General features: G+C 46.1%; 1 long non-coding RNA gene across 2 annotated transcripts in view; it reads left to right on the forward strand.

The window, feature by feature from the left end:
- Positions 1 to 16,301, forward strand: part of LOC141581292 (uncharacterized) — a 46,182-nt gene extending 29,881 nt beyond the window's left edge. Inside the window, exons 3-4 of one of the 2 annotated variants that reach the window (XR_012513885.1) lie at positions 12,101 to 12,199; positions 12,756 to 16,301. This is a non-coding gene — a long non-coding RNA (uncharacterized LOC141581292). Of the gene's footprint in view, positions 1 to 12,100 lie in introns of both variants that reach the window. The other variant, XR_012513884.1, reaches the window with a different exon arrangement.
- Positions 16,302 to 18,696: the final 2,395 nt, after the last annotated feature.

Below are 18,696 nucleotides of genomic sequence, written 5' to 3' on the forward strand. Positions count from 1 at the left end.
CTTATCTGCTGTTCCCCTGAAAGTTTTTGGGTGAGCAGCCCTTCTGGTTTTGCTTTTCATCTTGCTTTGTTTTTAATAGCCTTGGAGTTGTACATCTTGTTGCTCTGTCATAGAAGTCATTCTATACAAAGCTATCTGTAACTGTTTCCCAATATCAGAGGCAGAGCAGTGTCCAATTTTAATAACTTGGTGTTTGTATGCAGAGCTAATCTCTTCTGGGATGACAATGAATCAGAGGAGAGATTCTGAAAAGGACACCCGAGGGATCTCGGCTCCCTACATGGCCCTTGCAAAGTCAGGAGGGGCCTCCTTTGCTGGAAAATTACCTTGCTTGCCCTTTTAGGGGAACTGGGGCTGCCGAGAAACTGTACCGCCCAGTCACTGCAAGTGTGAAACAGGGTCAAAAGGGCAAAATGGGTGGGAAAGTGGGCACCCCAGAGAGCATCTGTGGAGAGGGGCTGTTAGGGTTCCCCAGTGGACAGCTGTAATAGGGGATAAAGCATTTGTGTATTAGCAGGATGTTTTTTCATGAAAGAAGTTGATTTATTTATTTTATTTTATTATTATTTTTTGAGTCCTGTTCTTGCTCTGCCAACCAGGTTGGAGTACAAAGGCGCGATCTTGGCCCACTGCAGCTTCTACCTCCCAGGCTGAAGTGATCCTCCCACCTCAGCCCCCCAGGAAGCTGGGACTGCCGGTGCATGCCACCATGCCCAGTGAATTTTTGTGTTTTTTGTAGAGGTGGGATTCCACCATGTTGACTGGGCCGGTCTCAGACTTCTGCACTCAAACCATCCTCCACCCTCGGCCTCCTAAAGTGCTGTCACTATGGGCATGAGCCACAGTGCTCAGCCTTCCTTATTTCATAAGAAGAATGTGTATGCAGGCACCGCTGTTCATTCACGTTGCCATTGACAGACATCTACTGCTCTAGCCAGAGGAATCCCTACTGGCTCCAGGAGATCCACAGGCATTGTCCCTGTAGAAGGACAGACATTGTATCCAAACTAGCCTGGTTCCTCAGACTCCCAAGTTCTGAAGTTTTATGAACAGATCACTAGAAAGAGGAAGCAGATTGCTCTGCTGGGTAAACTCAAACTAGGGGGTAATTGCAGAAAACTCAGGGATGGAGAAAACGAAAATAATGAGAATCAATAGTGCATCTGATGTGATCTTACAGTGTAATCTGAGCAGTTCTTAGCATATGTAATTTGTGAGAAAATCCATCATATGGGATGCAGCAAGTACATTCCATGTAAATGCACAAATGCTCTGTTAATTAACGCTATCCCCCCACCTTGCATTGTGGAGAGTGTAGAACTAAAGCCAGAGTCCTAGAATGTTACAGTTGGAAGCGCATGAGCCCATTTTAGGGTTGAGTAAATAAAATGCAGAGAGGGGAAGGGGCCTTTCCAGAGCCTCTTGCTTATTCCCAACTGTCCTCTAGACAGTGCCCAATAACCTGGCTCTTCATGCCAGGGTACAAAACCTTTCTCCTCTCTATGCCCAACTGTTCAGCTGTTCCCACAGTCCTAGCCTTAAACTCACAAACCCAAATCCAGTGAAACAAAGCACCCCTCTGCCCCAGTTGACAGGATTCCCTTTAGAAGGCACATTGATTTTTTTTTTTTTTTTTTTTGAGACGGAGTTTCGCTCTTGTTACCCAGGCTGGAGTGCAATGGCGCGATCTCGGCTCACCGCAACCTCCGCCTCCTGGGTTCAGGCAATTCTCCTGCCTCAGCCTCCTGAGTAGCTGGGATTACAGGCACGCGCCACCATGCCCAGCTAATTTTTTGTATTTTTAGTAGAGACGGGGTTTCACCATGTTGACCAGGATGGTCTTGATCTCTTGACCTCGTGATCCACCCACCTTGGCCTCCCAAAGTGCTGGGATTACAGGCTTGAGCCACCGCGCCCGGCCGGCACATTGATTTTTTCATTGAAGATTGAAGGACATCTTTATTTTCATTGATTTTTTTACTGAATTTTTGGTTTTTGAGACAAAGTCTCCCTCTGTCGCCAGGCTGGAGTGCAGTGGCCTGATCTTGGCTCACTGCAACCTCTGCCTCCCGAGTTTAATCGACCCTCCTGCCTCAGCATCCCAAGTAGCTGGGACTACAGGCACGCACCAGCATGTCCAGCTAATTTTTTGTATCTTTAGTAGAGACGGAGTTTCACCATTTTGGCCAGGATGGTCCGGATCTCTTGACCTCGTGATTCACCTGCCTTGGCCTCCCAAAGTGCTGGGATTACAGGCACAAGCCACCATACCCAGCCGTTTATTTTTATTATTTATTTATTTATTTATTTATTTGAGACGGATTCTCACTCTGCTGCCCAGGCTGGAGTGCAGTGGTGTTATCTTGGCTGCTTATGGAAATCATTAGCTGCAGAGCTGAGTCTGTACCCAAGCCTCTGGCTTCCATTACAGCATAGATAGCAGCTCTGCCTTCATCCCCCGATTACCATGTCTAGGCATGCGGTATGTGTTTTGCTCACATGTCAACCTGGACATTGTTCCCATGTGCTCCAAAAGTCCTTACCCACAAAAACGTGAATGATCCCTGGATGGCAGAGAAGGCTATAGTATAAGAAATAGAGTTGGTTTTGCTGGGTGCAGTGGCTTAAGCTTGTAATCCCAGTATGCTGGGAGGCTGAGGTGGGCGGATCACCTGAGGTCAGGAGTTCAAGACCAGCCTGGCCAACATGGTGAAATCCTGTCACTACTAAAAATACAAAAAAATTAGCCAAGTGTGGTGGCAGGGCACCTGTAATCCCAGCTACTCAGGAGGCTCAGGCAGGAGAATTGCTTGAACCTGGGAGGCAGAGTTTGCAGTGAGCCGAGATCGCACCATTGCACTCCAGCCTGGACAACAAGAGCAAAACTCCATCTCAAAAAAAAAAAAAAAAAAAAAAAAAAAAAAGAAATACAGTTGGTCTTTGTTCCCAGTTCTTGGCACAGAGATCCTAAAACGCTTAGAATTTCCTGAGTGATAGGAGAGTCTTTTGTTAATCATAATCGGTCTCGTTGACCCCGTGAATTTACGCTAATGATGTGGCTTAGTCTGGGGCTCCTAGACAGCCTGAGGCTGGGTCACCAGAAAGATCAGCCTTTTGGTCACCAGAAAGAACAAGTGATTTGAAGAATGGAACTTTCAGTCCACACACTGACCTCTGGGAAGAGGGCTGGAGGTTAAGCTCTGAAAACCCTTGAACAATGGGAACTGACAAGCCTCCGGGTTGGCGAACACATCCCTGTGCCAGGAGGGTGGCAGAACCCAGCTAGCTCCATGGGGACAGAAGCTCCTATGGACCTCCTGCCCCTTCCATACCTTTCCCTGCATACTTAGTCATCTGCCTGTTTATTTGTATGCTTTATAATTAACTGGTAACAGTAAGTGATGTGTTTCCCTGAGTTCTGTGAGCTGTTATAGCAACTTATTGAACCTGACAAGGGGGCTCTGGGAACCCCTGATTTGTAGCCAAGTCAAACAGAAAGAAGTGTGGGCAACCTGGAGGCCCCCTACTTGGAGTTGGTGTGTGACATGGGAGGCAGTCTTGTGGGGTCTGATGCTGTCTCTGGGTAGCTAAGGTCAGAATTGAAATGAATCATTGGATCCCCAGGGTGTCTGCAGAAAACTGGAAAATGACTGGGTGTGGAAATGCACACATTTTGTGCCAGAAATGTTGTGAGTAAAGTTTTGTCTTTAGGGTCACAGCTCAAAGACTTTGTAGCATCCTCAGTGAAAACTCCTGGCTACCAATGGCCACTCTTGGTCATTCCTAACTGTCCTCTAGGCCAAGGCGGGAGGATCACCTGTGATCAGGAGTTTGAGCCCAGCTTGGCCAACATGGTGAAACCCTGTCTCTTCTAAAAATACAAAAATTAGTCGGGCATGGTGTTGCACCTCAGCCTCAGTGACAGAGCAAGACTCTGTCTAAAAAAAAAAAAAAGAAGATACTGCAGAGTTAAGGGGAGCTGGCTGGTGACCTGCACAGGGGCCAGTCCTCACCCTGCTGATGCCTGGTGTGCATGTGGGATCTGCTGTGGAAGGTCCACAATGAAGGCGTGAATTTCAGGGGCAGGAGTGTCTGCTGGTGAGGACTTTCCAGTGAGATTTGTAGGCACCACGATAGCATCCTTGAGAAGGTCACCCATCAGTTCCTCTGTCTTTGAGCTGTAAGTGTGGGACAGGTGTACTTAGCACAAAGTTTTCCTCTTATTCCTCCGAACCCAAGCCTCCTCTGCCTGCTGCTCAGGCACTACCTTATCCCTAAGCTCACTGCAGATAACCATGTCACACTCGCATGTTCATGGTCAATCCCAAAGCTATGATTCTTTACAGAAGCACATTGGTCTGACTTCTGCTTTCCAGAGGGTCCTGGGGAAGGTTGCCCTGCAGGAGGAAAGACTACAGGAAGGCCGAGTTGCCCTGCTGAGTGGGTTGACTGTTGGCCTTTCCTGCCCCTCTATGTGCCACTCTCCTGTTGGGTCCTAAATGTTTTATGCACATCGACTTTAATCCCTGCAACAAACTTGAGGGAGTGGATGCTATCGTTCCCATTTTAGAGATTAAGAAATCAAAGGTTTGAAAGGTTCTGACCTAATCAAGGCCACTCAGCGATTTATGGCACAGCCAGGGCTGGACCCCAAGCCTGCGTGTTGCCAAAGTTGGATTCCTTCCATGGTGCTAGTGAGGCTGTTGGTTAGGGTCCCTGGGAAAGACAGCACTGACTCTTCTTTTTAAAACAGACAGACACAGGCAATTTGGAATTGAGTTGTTCCAGAGCTGCCACCTGTTAAAAGCTCATCCTGTGACACTTGAAGGAAGATGCGTTGTGGCTGAAAACATGAGTCCTCCAGAAGGGGTGCGCCTGTTCTCAAGCCCACGCCACCAGGCACTGCCTCTGCAGACACTACTTCTGTGCTTTCCTTTCTTTTCTTTTCTTTCTTTTTTTTTTTTTTTTGAGACGGAGTTTCGCTCTTGTTACCCAGGCTGGAGTGCAATGGTGCGATCTCGGCTCACCGCAACCTCTGCCTCCTGGGTTCAGGCAATTCTCCTGCCTCAGCCTCCTGAGTAGCTGGGATTACAGGCATGCACCACGATGCCCAGCTAATTTTTGTATTTTTAGTAGCGACGGGGTTTCACCATGTTGACCAGGATGGTCTCGATCTCTTGACCTGGTGATCCACCCGCCTCGGCCTCCCAAAGTGCTGGGATTACAGGCTTGAGCCACTGCGCCTGGCCTTTCCTTTCTTTCCTTTTTGAGACAGAGTCTCACTCTGTTGCCAAGGCCGGAGTGTAGTGATGTGATCTTGGCTCACTGTAACCTCCATCTCCTGGGTTCAAGCCAGTCTCCTGCCTTAGCCTCCGAGGTAGCTGGGATTACAGGCACCTGCCACCACACCTAGCTAATTTTTGTATTTTTAGTAGAAATGGGGTTTCATCGTGTTGCCCAGGCTGTTCTCGAACTCCTGGCCTCAAGTGATCCACCCGCCTTGACCTCCCAAATTGCTGGGATTACGGGTGTGAGCCACCATGCTTGTGCTTTCTGATAAATTATCTCTTATCGAGACACTGGAGGCACGTTCCCTCACACGTGATCCGGGCCTCAAGATGGTACAAATGTCCCTGCCTAGTTGCAAGGTCCCCAGATTGGCATCCCCAAAACCTTAGTAAATCTTGATTAGACTTGGACCCCTTGAGACCCTGTGGGCATCTATCCTTGGCCGGGCCCAAGTTTGCCCTCCACTGTGATGTGTTGCACCATTTGAAAGGTGTTGAGTCGACCGTGAAGATCGATGTGTGATGAATGTGTTTGTTGGCTCGGGTATTTGTGGACTTATACATACACGGAGTGTGGCTGAACATGTGTTGACAACGTTGAGCAGAGGGAAATTCTGAAGCAACAGCTATTGATCTTTCTGAGTGTTTGCATCGTGCGGGTGGAGGAGGAAGTGGCTACTGTGGGGCTGCCAGCCAGCTCTGCTGTCCCCAGTTCACACTCCCCGACAGCCTGTGAAGGCAGCGCTTATGGTCGGGAGCACGCATTTCTGTGCTCCGGCAAGGAATCGGAGGCCTCAACAAGCCGCTGGAGTCCTCCTGGCAGCCTCTGAGGCATGGGTGGCTGCCAGACCACCGTCACCCAGACGAATGTGTGAGTGAGTGCTCCAACTCAACTCGAAAGAGCGTTTTAAAAATCAAAGGCAAATCTTTAGAGAGTAAAGGGAACATGCTTTTGTGAATTATTTCTTCCAGCTTCTGGAAGTTATCCCAAAAATTTCCAGTTGCATCGAACCTGCTAGGGCTTCCTGATCTGTAGATTGTACCTTCTGGAGGTCCTGGGCTGCTTTACACTGAGCTGTTGCCAGGGACAGGGGAGTGGCAGGCTCTGGATGTATCCGCCCTGGGCGCCTGGTTGTGGATTGTGCAGAGAAGGTTCTTGGGATGCCGTTACTTTATTCCATCCTAAATCCACCAAGAGCACAACTTCAACCAGATTAATACCCAGAAAGCCCTAGTCTAATAGCTATAGCTAAACACAACAGCACAAAAAATCTCAGCATCTTCTGATCCGGAAATGAAAGTAAGGCAGATAATTCATGACTCTTAAGTGACGACATGAGGAACTCAGGGGACAGAACACGGGATCCCCCCAGGGCTCTTGGATGGGGTTTCATGGAAATAGTCACTTTCCATGGAAAATTTATGAAGCACAGGAACCACATGGCATCTCTCCTCATTGTGGTTATTTGATGACCAGATTTTTACTTTCCTATATTTTACTCAAAATAATATTTTCTCTTTTTTTTGAGACGGAGTCCCTTGCTCTGTTGCCAGGCTAGAGTGCAGTGGCACAATTTCGGCTCACTGCAACCTCTGCCTCCTGGGTTCAAGCGATTCTCCTGTCTAAGCCTCCTGAGTATCTGGAACTACAGACACACACCACTACGCCTGGCTAATTTTTGTATTTTTAGTAGAGATGGGATGTCGCCATGTTGGCCAGGCTGGTGTCAAACTCCTGGCCTCAAGTGATCCATCTGCCTCTGCCTCCCAGAGTGCTGGGATTACAGGTGTGAGCCACTGCACCTGGCCTCAACCTAGTATTTTCCCACAGAGCTGTGGCATGCCCAGATTCTGCTGGAATCCCACAGGGAGAGGCATGGTTAAGAATCTTATGCAGACGGGCGCGGTGGCTCAAGCCTGTAATCCCAGCACTTTGGGAGGCCGAGGTGGGTGGATCACGAGGTCAAGAGATCGAGACCATCGTGGTCAACATGGTGAAACCCCATCTCTACTAAAAATACAAAAAATTAGCTGGGCATGGCAGTGCATGCCTGTAATCCCAGCTACTCAGGAGGCTGAGGCAGGAGAATTGCCTGAACTCAGGAGGCGGAGGTTGCAGTGAGCCGAGATCGCGCCATTGCACTCCAGCCTGTCTCAAAAAAAAAAAAAAAAAAAAAAAAAAAAGAATCTTATGCAATAACTCATTCCTTTGTCCTCATGATCAGCGTATGTATGGACAGCCACAGTGGGAAAAATCGTGCTGATGTAGGTTCTCTGAGTTTGGTCTTTTATTTTTGCAGAACTGTCAGAGGCATGTGGAACAGAGTGACCCCATCTTGAGTAGGGGCTGGGTAAAATGAGGCTGAAACCTACTGGGCTGCATTCCCAGATGGTTAAGGAATTCTAAGTCACAGGATAAGTTAGAAGGTCAGCACAAGATGCAGGTCATAAAGACCTTGCTGATAAAAACAGGTTGCAGTCAAGAAGCCAGCTAAAACTCACCAAAACCAAGATGGTGAGAATGACCTCTGGTCGTCCTCACTGCTACACTCCCACCAGCGCCATGACAGTTTACAAGGGCCATGGTAACATCTGGAAGTTACCCTATATGGTCTAAAAAGGGGAGGCATGAATAATCCACCCTTTGTTTAGTATATCATCAAGAAATAACCATAAACATGGGCAAACAGCATCCCTTGGGACCGTTCTGTCTATGGAGTAGCCATTCTTTTTTCCTTTACTTTTTTTTTTTTTTTTTGAGATGGAGTTTCACTCTTGTTATCCAGGCTGGAGTGCAATGGCGCGATCTCGGCTCACCGTAACCTCCGCCTCCTGGGTTCAGGCAATTCTCCTGCCTCAGCCTCCCGAGTAGCTGGGACTGCAGGCATGCACCACCTTGCCCAGCTAATTTTTGTATTTTTAGTAGAGACGGGGTTTCACCATGTTGACCAGGATGGTCTCGATCTCTTGACCTCGTGATCTACCTGCTTCGGCCTCCCAAAGTGCTGGGATTACAGGCTTGAGCCACCGCGCCCGGCTCCTTTACTTTCTTAATAAACTTGCTTTTGCTTTGCACTGTGGACTCTCCCTGAATTCCTTCTTGTGCGAGATCCGAGAACATGCTCTTGAGGTCTGGCTCAGGACCCCATCCTGTAACAGATCATATTTGTGGATTTTAGTTTTCCCATCATAAGCCAGAGTATTTTCTACCTCAGCATCATGGCAACACCCAGGCACTGACTCCTAGGATAATGACGATTGCTTTTGCAGCAGTCTGCCCCTAAGGACACCCTGAGAACATTTCATACTTATCAATCTTTTGACCTTTGAGGCTATATCTGCATAATTCCCAAACATATTATTATCATTTCAGTACAAAATTAAAAAAAAGAGAAAAAGCGATTAACCAGTTGCCCAGTACCGTATAGATAAAAATATCTGGATAATCAACCTAATCTTTGATTTGGCTTGATGGACTAATTAATGAAACATTTATTGAGCCAGGCCTGCAGTCGGTGCTGCCAAGCTGTGTCTCAATAGTCGGGGACCTGGAAGGTAATTTGCAAATGTAGATTCTGTCTGGGAAGGGTATGGAGAGAAGAGAGGATGAACAAACACCCCTGATGGAGTGTGTGAGGGGCCTCCTTCTCTCTCAGCACCAGAACACGTGTCCCTGGGAAGTCAGAAGATTCAGTGTTTGTCCTGGCAGGGCTGTGGCAGCAGGTCTCTGTGTGTGCCTGTGTGTGGAGCACATTGAGTGTGATGTGTGTATAAATGCACATTTGCACACACATGCACACATGTAGGCTGCGTGGATTGAGGGAGGCAGATCCCACTCTCATTGAAGGTGGGAGTGCTGATTAGTACATACCCCATGGAGTACAATACAGTCATGTCTACTAAATTATAAGATGTGTGCCGGGTGCGGTGGCTCAAGCCTGTAATCCCAGCACTTTGGGAGGCCGAGGCGGGTGGATCACGAGGTCAAGAGATCGAGACCATCCTGGTCAACATGGTGAAACCCCGTCTCTACTAAAAATACAAAAATTAGCTGGGCATGGTGGCGCACGCCTGTAGTCCCAGCTACTAGGGAGGCTGAGGCAGGAGAATTGCTTGAACCCAGGAGGCGGAGGTTGCGGTGAGCTGAGATCGTGCCATTGCACTCCAGCCTGGGTAACAAGAGCGAAACCCCGTCTCAAAAAAAAAAAAAAAATTATAAGATGTGTATACTAGTAGCTACTTGGGAGGCTGACGCAGGAGGATTGCTTAAGGCCAGGAGTTTGGATCCAATCCAGCCTTGGCAACATAGTGAGATTTCATCTCAAAAAAAAAAAAAAAATGCATGTACATTTTGATGCAATCATTCAAATTTTAGGAATTTATCTTGAATATATTCTTATACATGTGTTAATGATACTATTCAGAGATATTTAATTTTAATCCGTTTAGTCATTCATCAAACATTTAATAAGGTACTGCTGCATTCCAGGCACGGTTCAGGGCTCTGGAGAAACAGTCATGAAGAAGACAGGCTAGTTTTTACCCTCCAGAAGCTTATATTCTAGTGGGAGAAGCAGACAATAAACAAATAAATAAGGAATGCATAATAGATCATGTAGGATGACCATGTATCGTTGCCTGGGCTAGTAACAGATATGTTCTAGTACAAATATTAGTGCTCCCTTCTGCTCTGAGAAGTGTCCCAGTCTGGGCCGGGCACAGTGGCTCACACCTGTAATCCTAGTACTCTGGGAGGCTGAGGTGGGCCGATCACTTGAGGTCAGGAGTTGGAGGCCAGCCTGGCCAAATGGTGAAACTCTGTCTCTACTAAAAATATAAAAATTAGCCCAGCATGGTTGTGGGCACCTCCAGTCCCAGCTACTCGGGAGGCTGAGGCAGGAGAATTACTTGAACCTGGGAGGTGGAGGTTGTGGTGAGCTGAGGTCGCGCCACTGCACTCCAGCCTGGGAGACAGAGCAAGCCTCCATCTAAAAAAAAAAAAAAAAAAAAAAGTGTCCCAGTCTGTATGATAAGTAATGAGGTTACCCTGAGGTGGTGTTGATGAGCGCTTTGAAGAAAAGTGGGAAAGAAGGGAAAGAGTAACTGAAGTTGTGGTATTTTGTGTATTATTCATTGCAGATTGTAGTAACAAAAAATTGGAAATATCCTGAATGTATATCAACCGGAGATTGATGAATAAGTTACGTTACATTGATAAAATAGAATAGTATGTAGCTGTCAAAAAGAACTGAGACACAATTACTGCTGTGGGACAATGTCTAAGATATAGTGTGAAGTGAAAATAGCAAGACACAGAACAGCATGTATAGTATAATACTATATAAAGAAGGGTGTCTGTACTTGGATGTGTTTGATCATGCATAGAAAAGCTCTGGAAGGGTCAGGCATGGTGGCTTACGCCTGTAATCCCAGCACTTTGGGAGGCCAAGGCTGGTGGATCACAGGGTCAGGAGTTCGAGACTAGTCTGGCCAATACGGTGAAACCCTGTCTCTACTAAAAATGCAGAAAAAAAAAATTAGCCTGGCATGGTGGCGTTCACCTGTAGTCCCAGCTACTTGGAAGGCTGAGGCAGAAGACTTGCTTGAACCTGGGAGGTGAAGGTTGCAGTGGGCCGAGATTGCGCCACGGCAGTCCAGCCTGGGAGACAGAGCAAGACTCTGTCTAAAAAAAAAGAAAAAAAAAAAAGTGCTAGAAGGGCACAAAAAACTGGTAACAGTGGTTGCTTTTGGAGAGAAAATTGGGGCACTGAAGGTTAGAGATGGAGAGATACTTGCTTTTTACTGTATGTGAGTTTATATTCTTTGACTTTTATTTATTTACTTATTTATTTGTTTGCTTATTTATTTTGAGACAGACTCTTGCTCTGTCACCCAGGCTGGGGTGCAGTGGTGAGATCTTGGCTTACTGCAACCTCTGCCTCCTAGGATCAAGTGATTCTCCTACTTCAGCCTCCCAGATAGCTGGGAATATAGGCATGTGTCACCACACACCTGGTTAATTTTTTGTTTTTTTTTGTATTTTCAGTAGACACGGGGTTTCACCATTTTGGTCAGGCTGGTCTCAAACTCCTGAACTCAAGTGATTTGCTCTCCTTGACTTCCCAAAGTGGGATTACGGGCGTGAGCCACCATGCCCGGCCTATATTCTTTGACTTTAAAAAAGTTATGTGCACATATTACCTATGTAAAAGGAACAAGGAAGAGAAGGAAAATTTCTCAAGTCTAGCTGGCTATGAAGCATAGGAATCTTCATGGGAAGTTCTAACCCAGTCCACATTAGAAACCCATTGGGAACATTTAAAATACAGATGTCTGAGCCCCACTCACAGAGTCTGATTTACTTGGTTGTGGATGGGGCCTGGGTATTGATATTTAAAAACTGTAATTGCCCAGGTGATTCTAAGGTGCAGCTGTGGCTGGAAACCAACATGTCTCAACTTTAATGTGCACATGCATCATTCAAGGATCTTGATAAAGACTGATTCAGTAGATGTGGAGTGGAGGAGCATTTCTAACAAGATTCTGCATTTCTGATGTGTCCCAGGTGATGCGATGCAGCTGGTCCATGGGCTCCATTGGTAGTAGCACAAGGCTAGAATATCTTTGGCTAAGAACAGATAGTTCCTGTGCCTCTGCTTACACATCTTTGGAGAGGAGCTGCTCACTTATTTTTGAATGTTGCTGTTTTAGGGAAGAGTGGGTGCAGATAATTAGCTTTCTTCATTTGGAAGATCTGAATGCTGCTGAAGTGGATTCTGGGCTGAAATCTGTTATTTTTATTATTCTTCTAGGTTTCTTGTTCTGAGAGCATAAAAGCTGGACTACAATGCAGTTTCATGGGTGATCTTGCAGAAACCATGGGCAATTGAGGGAAGGCACTAATGATGTGGGTAGGTGGCCTTGAGAAGTGGCCCTAGATAGCACAGGAGACTTTAGAATAGAAAAGGAATGAAAGACAATGATGTTATCAGCAAGGTGGTGGAACGGGAATTTTGTACCATCATTTACCTATAGTGCACTGATTTTGAAAGTCACCCAGAGATAAGAGTACCTCTGTGGGAATCTGAGAATCCAGTGGGAGAATTTCCAGCACACAGCTGAATCATCAAATCTGAGAATAGATGCGTTCGAGAGGGTAAGATTACTTTTACTTTACCAGCATCTTCCCTCCAACATGGGGTCACAACTAAACGACAGAAGAAAGCCCCTCAGCCTGCAATTCCTCCCATGGGAAAAAATGAGAGCAATGAGTGAGTGCCCAGGTTCCACAGCTGTGTGGAATGCTGTCCCAGAGACACTCCTGTTCCTCACCCTCTCTAGAATACTGAGGAGATAAGCATGCTGAGTAGCTGGGAGAAGTTGGAAGTAGGAAAAAGAGGTGGAGACTCACAGTAACTAGGGCATGGGACTCAACAACAAGCCACAATCCTACTAACTGTTTTGCAGAATCCACTAGGAAGCCTGCCCACAAGCTGTTTGGGATGCCACACCTGCAGACTCCTCCGATTGACCCACGGACACCCCAATGCTGCAGACACCTCACCTGTCTCTCCACCCATGGCTGGCTCCCTGTGTGTACCCCTGGAAAGCGAGTGTTAGCCTTTGCATGTATAGTCAGCCAGCTCGACTCTGGGGAATTGGGAGAAGGCACACAAATTTGAGCATTTCAGAGGGAGGTTCTCAACACCCGGCATGGCTTTGTAAAGTTGAGAGAAGGCATACAATCTTAAAAATTCCATCCTAAGAGGAAACAAAAAGGGTAGAATGGATGCTTTCATTCAAAAAGTCTGAGAGGGCTTGGAATTTCTTACTGGTGAAGGCATTTGTCTCCCAAAGCAAGTCAGAGGGGTGACGGCTTCTTCAAGTGGAAAGACATCAGTGCAAGACTTAAGGGAACATTACTAATAAAACAAAAAAGCAAAAAACAAAACAAAACAAAAAAACCAGGGAAATACACCACCATCAAAGGAACATAGTAATTTTCCAGTAACAGACCCCTAAGAAATGAAGATCTATAAAAATTGCCTGACAAATAATTCAAAATAATTGTTTTACGAAAGCTTACTGAGCTATAAAAGAATGCAGATAGACAACTCAACTAAATCAGAATAATAATACATCAATAGAACAAGAAGTTCAACAAAGAGAAAGAAATCACAAAAGTACCAAATAGAAATTATGCAGCTGAAGAAAACAATGAGTGGAATGAAAAAATGCAATAGAAAGCTTCAATGTCAGGCTTGATCAAGCAGAAGAAGGAATATGTGAATTTGAAGGCAGGTCATTTGAAATTATCCAGTCAGAGGAGAAAAAAGAATGAGAAGGAATGAAGACAGCGTACAGAATTAATGAGACATCACCAAGAGAAATAAAATTTTCACACTATGAAAATCTTAGAGGGAAAAGAGAGAGAGAAAGGGGTAAAAGCTTATTTAAAGAAATAATAGCTAAGAACTTTTCAAATAGTGGGAGAGATATGGACAGCCACACACGTGGTGATCAAAAGTCCCCAAACAGGTTTAACCTAAAGAATACTTCAGTGGGGAACATTATAATCAAATTGTCAAAAATCAAAGACAAAGAGAATTTAGAAAGAGGCAAGAGAAAACAGATAGGTCACATACAAGGAACCCCCCATAAGGTTATTAGTGGATTTCTCAGCAAAAACTTTGCAGACCAGGAGAGAGTAGGATATGATAAAATATATTGTACTCAATGTGCTAAAAGAAAAAACTACCAACTAAGGACACTTTACTTGGAAAAGTTATCCTTCAGAAATGAAGGAGAGATAAAGACTTTCCCAGTCACACAAAAGCTGAAGGAGTTCATCACTGCTAGACCTGCCTTATAAGAAATACTGAAGAAGGCCAGGCGCGGTGGCTCATGCCTGTAATCCCAGCACTTTGGGAGGCTGAGGCAGGTGGATCACGAGGTCAAGAGATTGAGACCATCCCGACCAGCATGGTGAAACCCCGTGTCTCCTAAAAATACAAAAATTAGCCAGGCATGGTGGCGTGCGCCTGTAGTCCCAGCTACTCAGGAGGCTGAGGCAGGAGAATCGCTTGAACCTGGGAGACAGAGATTGCAGAGAGCTGAGATCGTGCCACTGCACTCTAGCCTGGTGACAGAGTGAGACTCCATCATAAGTTGAAAACATTATAAGTTGAAAATGCATTTTGGTAGAATCTTGGCCGGGTATGGTGGCTCATGCCTGTAATCCCAGCACTTTGGGAGGCCGAGACAGGCAGATCACTTGAGGTCAGGAGTTTAAAACCAGCCTGGCAAATATGCTGAAATCCTGACTCTACTAAAAATTTTAAAATTAGCCAGGTATGGTGGCGGGCACCTGTAATCCCAGCTACTTGGGAGGCTGAGGCAGAAGAATTGCTTGATCCCGGGAGGTGGAGGTTGCAGTGAGCCGAGGTCATGCCACTGCACTCCAGCCTGGTGCCTGGTGATGGAGTGAGACTCTGTCTCAAAAAAAAAAAAAAAAAAAGAAAGGAGATTCTGAAGAAAGGAGATTCTGCCATTTACCACAACATGGATAAATATGGAGGACATTACGCTAAGTGAATAATCTAGGCACAGAACCTCACTTATATGTGGAATCTACCAAGTTAAACACATAGAAACAGTAGAATGGTGCTTACCAAGGGCTTGGCTGGTGGGAGCAAGGGGGAGATATTGGTCAAAAGCTATAAAATTTTAGTTATACAGGATAAGTCCTGGAGATCTAATGTACAGCATGGTGATTATAATTAATAATAATGTACCACACCCTTGAAATTTGCTAAGAGAGTAGATCTTAAATCTTCTCACCACTTTCCTCCCAATCCCCCACACAAAAGGGTAACTATGGGAAGTGATGTATATATTAATTAGCTTGATTATGGAAATCTTTTCATTTTCTGTATATATGTATGTGCACACATATGTATATATGCACACTATACACACACATATGAATCATTGTATTATATCTTAAATATATACAATTTTTATTTGTCAATCCTACTTCGATAAATTTTGGGGGAGGTGTGAAATAGAAAAGTGGCTCTATTTCAGGAGGTAGCAGAATTTCTATATGTTGGTGGATACTGAGGCTTGTGCACAGCACAGGGCAGCTGCTGGGATTCCTCAAGATCCCTAAAAAAGAGAGTCACCTTCCAGAAAGCAGAGATGGCCTTGGATGTGCATCAGCAGAATGGTGTCTGTTCCAGGAAGGTGAAATTTGAGGAAGCATCCACAGGCAGGCTGTGGTGTCTGTTTCCTGAACAGCCTCCATGGGCATCTCTCACAAGCTCCACGTGGTGTCCCGAGCCCCCTCTAGCCTGAGAATACATTGTTACGGTGGATTGAGAAACTTTAAGAAAATGTGAATTGGCACCTTCCTTTGTCATTTTCAGTTTTCAACCTGTAACTGCTCAGAACACCTTTGTCCAGCCATAGGACTTTTCCTTCCATGTGGATGGGTGGATCACTTGTCTTTGGACTCTTTCATGAGGAGCAGAAGCAAATTATCAGAGGGTGGCCTGTCACACCAAGGATGCAAGAATAAAACACATTCCTACCCATAAAGACTGCCTCAGAATAGAGCTGGACCATGAGAGTGCAGGAGGGACAGGAAGACGCGGGAGAAACAAAGAGATCATTTCCCTGCAGGCTGGCTTCCAGGGAAACCTGTCCCTGCTTTCACTGCTGTTGTAGGAAACTTGACTTGGTGAGGAATGAGGGACTGGGACACTGAAGAAGGCAATGAAATCTACAAAGTGCGGAAGTCCAAGAGCCTTTTCAGGAAGGCTGGGCTCCCACTCATCACTCCTCAGCATGCCCTGCCCATTCCTGTCCTTGCCCACACGGTTCCTATGCCCTGCAGTGTTCCCTCCCCGGGCACTGCTTAACTCTCCCTGTTGGAAATGGACCTCTGCCAAAATGCCTCTTGACCTCCTGCCCACCTCCTCCTCTCTCCATCCTAAGCAGGCAGAATCCAGCTCTCCCACCCTGTACATTCAGGGCTCCTTGTAAGCTTAACACTTGCTTCTTTCTATTTCTTTTCTTTTCTTTTTTTTTTGAGATGGAGTTTTGCTCTTGTTGCTCAGGCTGATGTGCAATGTCATGACCTTGGCTCACCACAACCTCCACCTCCTGGGTTGAAGTGATTCTCCTGCCTCAGCCTCTGGAGTAGCTGGGATGACAGGTGCCTGCCACCATGCCTGGCAAAATTTTTGTATTTTTGTATTTTTGTAGAGTTGGGGGTTTCACCATATTGGCCAGGCTGGTCTTGAACTCCTGACCTCAGGTGATCCCAAAGTGCTGGGATTATAGTCATGAGCCACCACGCCCAGCCTGTTTATTTTTATTTCTTAGAGGTGGGGTTTTGCTGTATTGCTCAGGCTGGACTCAAGCTCTTGGGCTCAAGTGATTCTCCTGCCTCAACCTCTTGAATAACTGGGACTACAGATGTGAGCTGCCATGTCTGGCCCTTGACACTATTGTTTATCTACACATCCCACATAAGGCTCAAGTTCCTAGCCAGAGCCCAGACATTCTTTCTTTGTCAAGTTGGTGTCTAAGACTTTTACATCCTTTTTTTTTTTTTGAGATGGAGTCTCACTCTGCCATCCAGGCTGGAATGCAATGGTGCAATCTTGGCTCACTGCAACCTCTGCCTCCTGGCTTCAAGTGATTCTCCTGCCTCAGCCACCCGAGTAGCTGGGATTATAGGCACCTGCCACCATGCCCGGCTTATTTTTCAGATTTTTAGTAGAGACAGGGTTTTACCACCTTGGCCAGGCTGGTCTGGAACTCCCGACTTTGTGATCCACCCACCTCCACCTTCACCTCCCAAAGTGCTAAGATTGCAGGCGTGAGCCACGGCATCTGGCCTGACTTTTACATCCTTCATCTCCCAGTGCCTGGCCCAGAGCCTTGTGTATAATAGGCTGGATTTAATCGGCAAGGTGGGCAAAAAACAAATGTGAGTTAGAGGTGACCAAAGAATTCTACTCACAGATATAAACACCAGCCTGCAGCTCCCATTTCATGGGAAAACTCTGGGTGAGAAGAACTCTTTATTTTGCAGTTAACAAGAAATTAAGAAAAATGAGCTGGAGAAATGAGGTTCTTCGGTCAGCCTCAGGGTTTCAGTCTCACTGATCTCACTCCCATTTAGTCCTATTTGCCCCTAGAAGGAGGCCAGCCCCCAGGACAAGAGGCCTGTAGACTAGGCCAAGGCTCAGCATGGAGGAGAACTTGCCAGGGCCAAACCCAGAATTTGGACCCAGGAACTCAGAGTGAAGGCGCAAACTAAACACAAACAGTGCTGGATCAGCACTAAGAAGCGTCCTCAAGGCTTGTGGTGGAAGCAAGAGATCTTCTCTTCTTCCAGCCTCCTTTCTAGGCAGGCCAATGACCTGATGAATTGGGCAGTTTAGAATATTCTTTTCTTCTAAGTGAAAGTAACTCAGGAATGGAAAACCAACATAGTATGTTCTCACTCGTAAGTGGGAGCTAAGCTATGAGCATGCAAAGCGTAAGATTGACACAGTGGACTTTGGGGGCTCTGGGTGAGAGGGTGGGAAGGGGATGAGGGATAAAAGACTACAAATGGTGTGCAGAGTATACCGCTTGGGAGATGGGTGCCCCGAAATCTCACAAATCACCGCTGAAGAACTTACTCATGTAACCAAACACCACCTGTTCCCCAATCCCCTAAGAAAATAAAAAAATAAAAAAAGAATATCCTTTTGTTGGATATTCTATTCCTTGGATTCTGAGCATCATGGATTCTTGGGTATGTTTCTTATGGTTTTCAAATCTGTCTCCCTCAGTGGCTGTGAGCCCTTGAAAAATGTGTATCAAGGCTGGGCGACATGGCTCAGGCTGGTAATCCTAAGCACTTTGGGAGGCCAAGGTAGGAGGATCCCTTGAGCCTAGGAGTTTGAGACCAGCCTGGGAGACATGGCAAAACCCTATCTCTACAAAAAATACTAAAATTAGCCAGGCATGGTGGACTGCACCTGTAGTTCCAGCTACCCAGGAGGCTGATGTGGGAGGATCACCTGAGCCCGAGAGGTCGAGGCTGCAGTGAGCCGGTTGCATCACTGCACTCTAGCCTGGGCTACAGAGTGAGACCCGGTCTCAAATAAATAAATAAAAGAAAGAATAGTTATCCAATATCTTAGTGTCTTGGACATGCAACAAACTGTAGATGTTTAATATTTTTTTGAATGACTCAGTGAATGTATAGTATTTTACATGGACCCCAAGTCCCCTGATTTCCCTTGCTCAATCTTTGGATTGATGTTTCAGACCCTGGAATGTATGCTGGCTCTTTTTAACGCCACCATAACAATTTAGTGGGAAAGGCCTGACCCTGTCTTCCAAT

Source organism: Saimiri boliviensis, chromosome 14 (genome assembly GCF_048565385.1).
Source record: "Saimiri boliviensis isolate mSaiBol1 chromosome 14, mSaiBol1.pri, whole genome shotgun sequence".
Taxonomy (NCBI): domain Eukaryota; kingdom Metazoa; phylum Chordata; class Mammalia; order Primates; family Cebidae; genus Saimiri; species Saimiri boliviensis.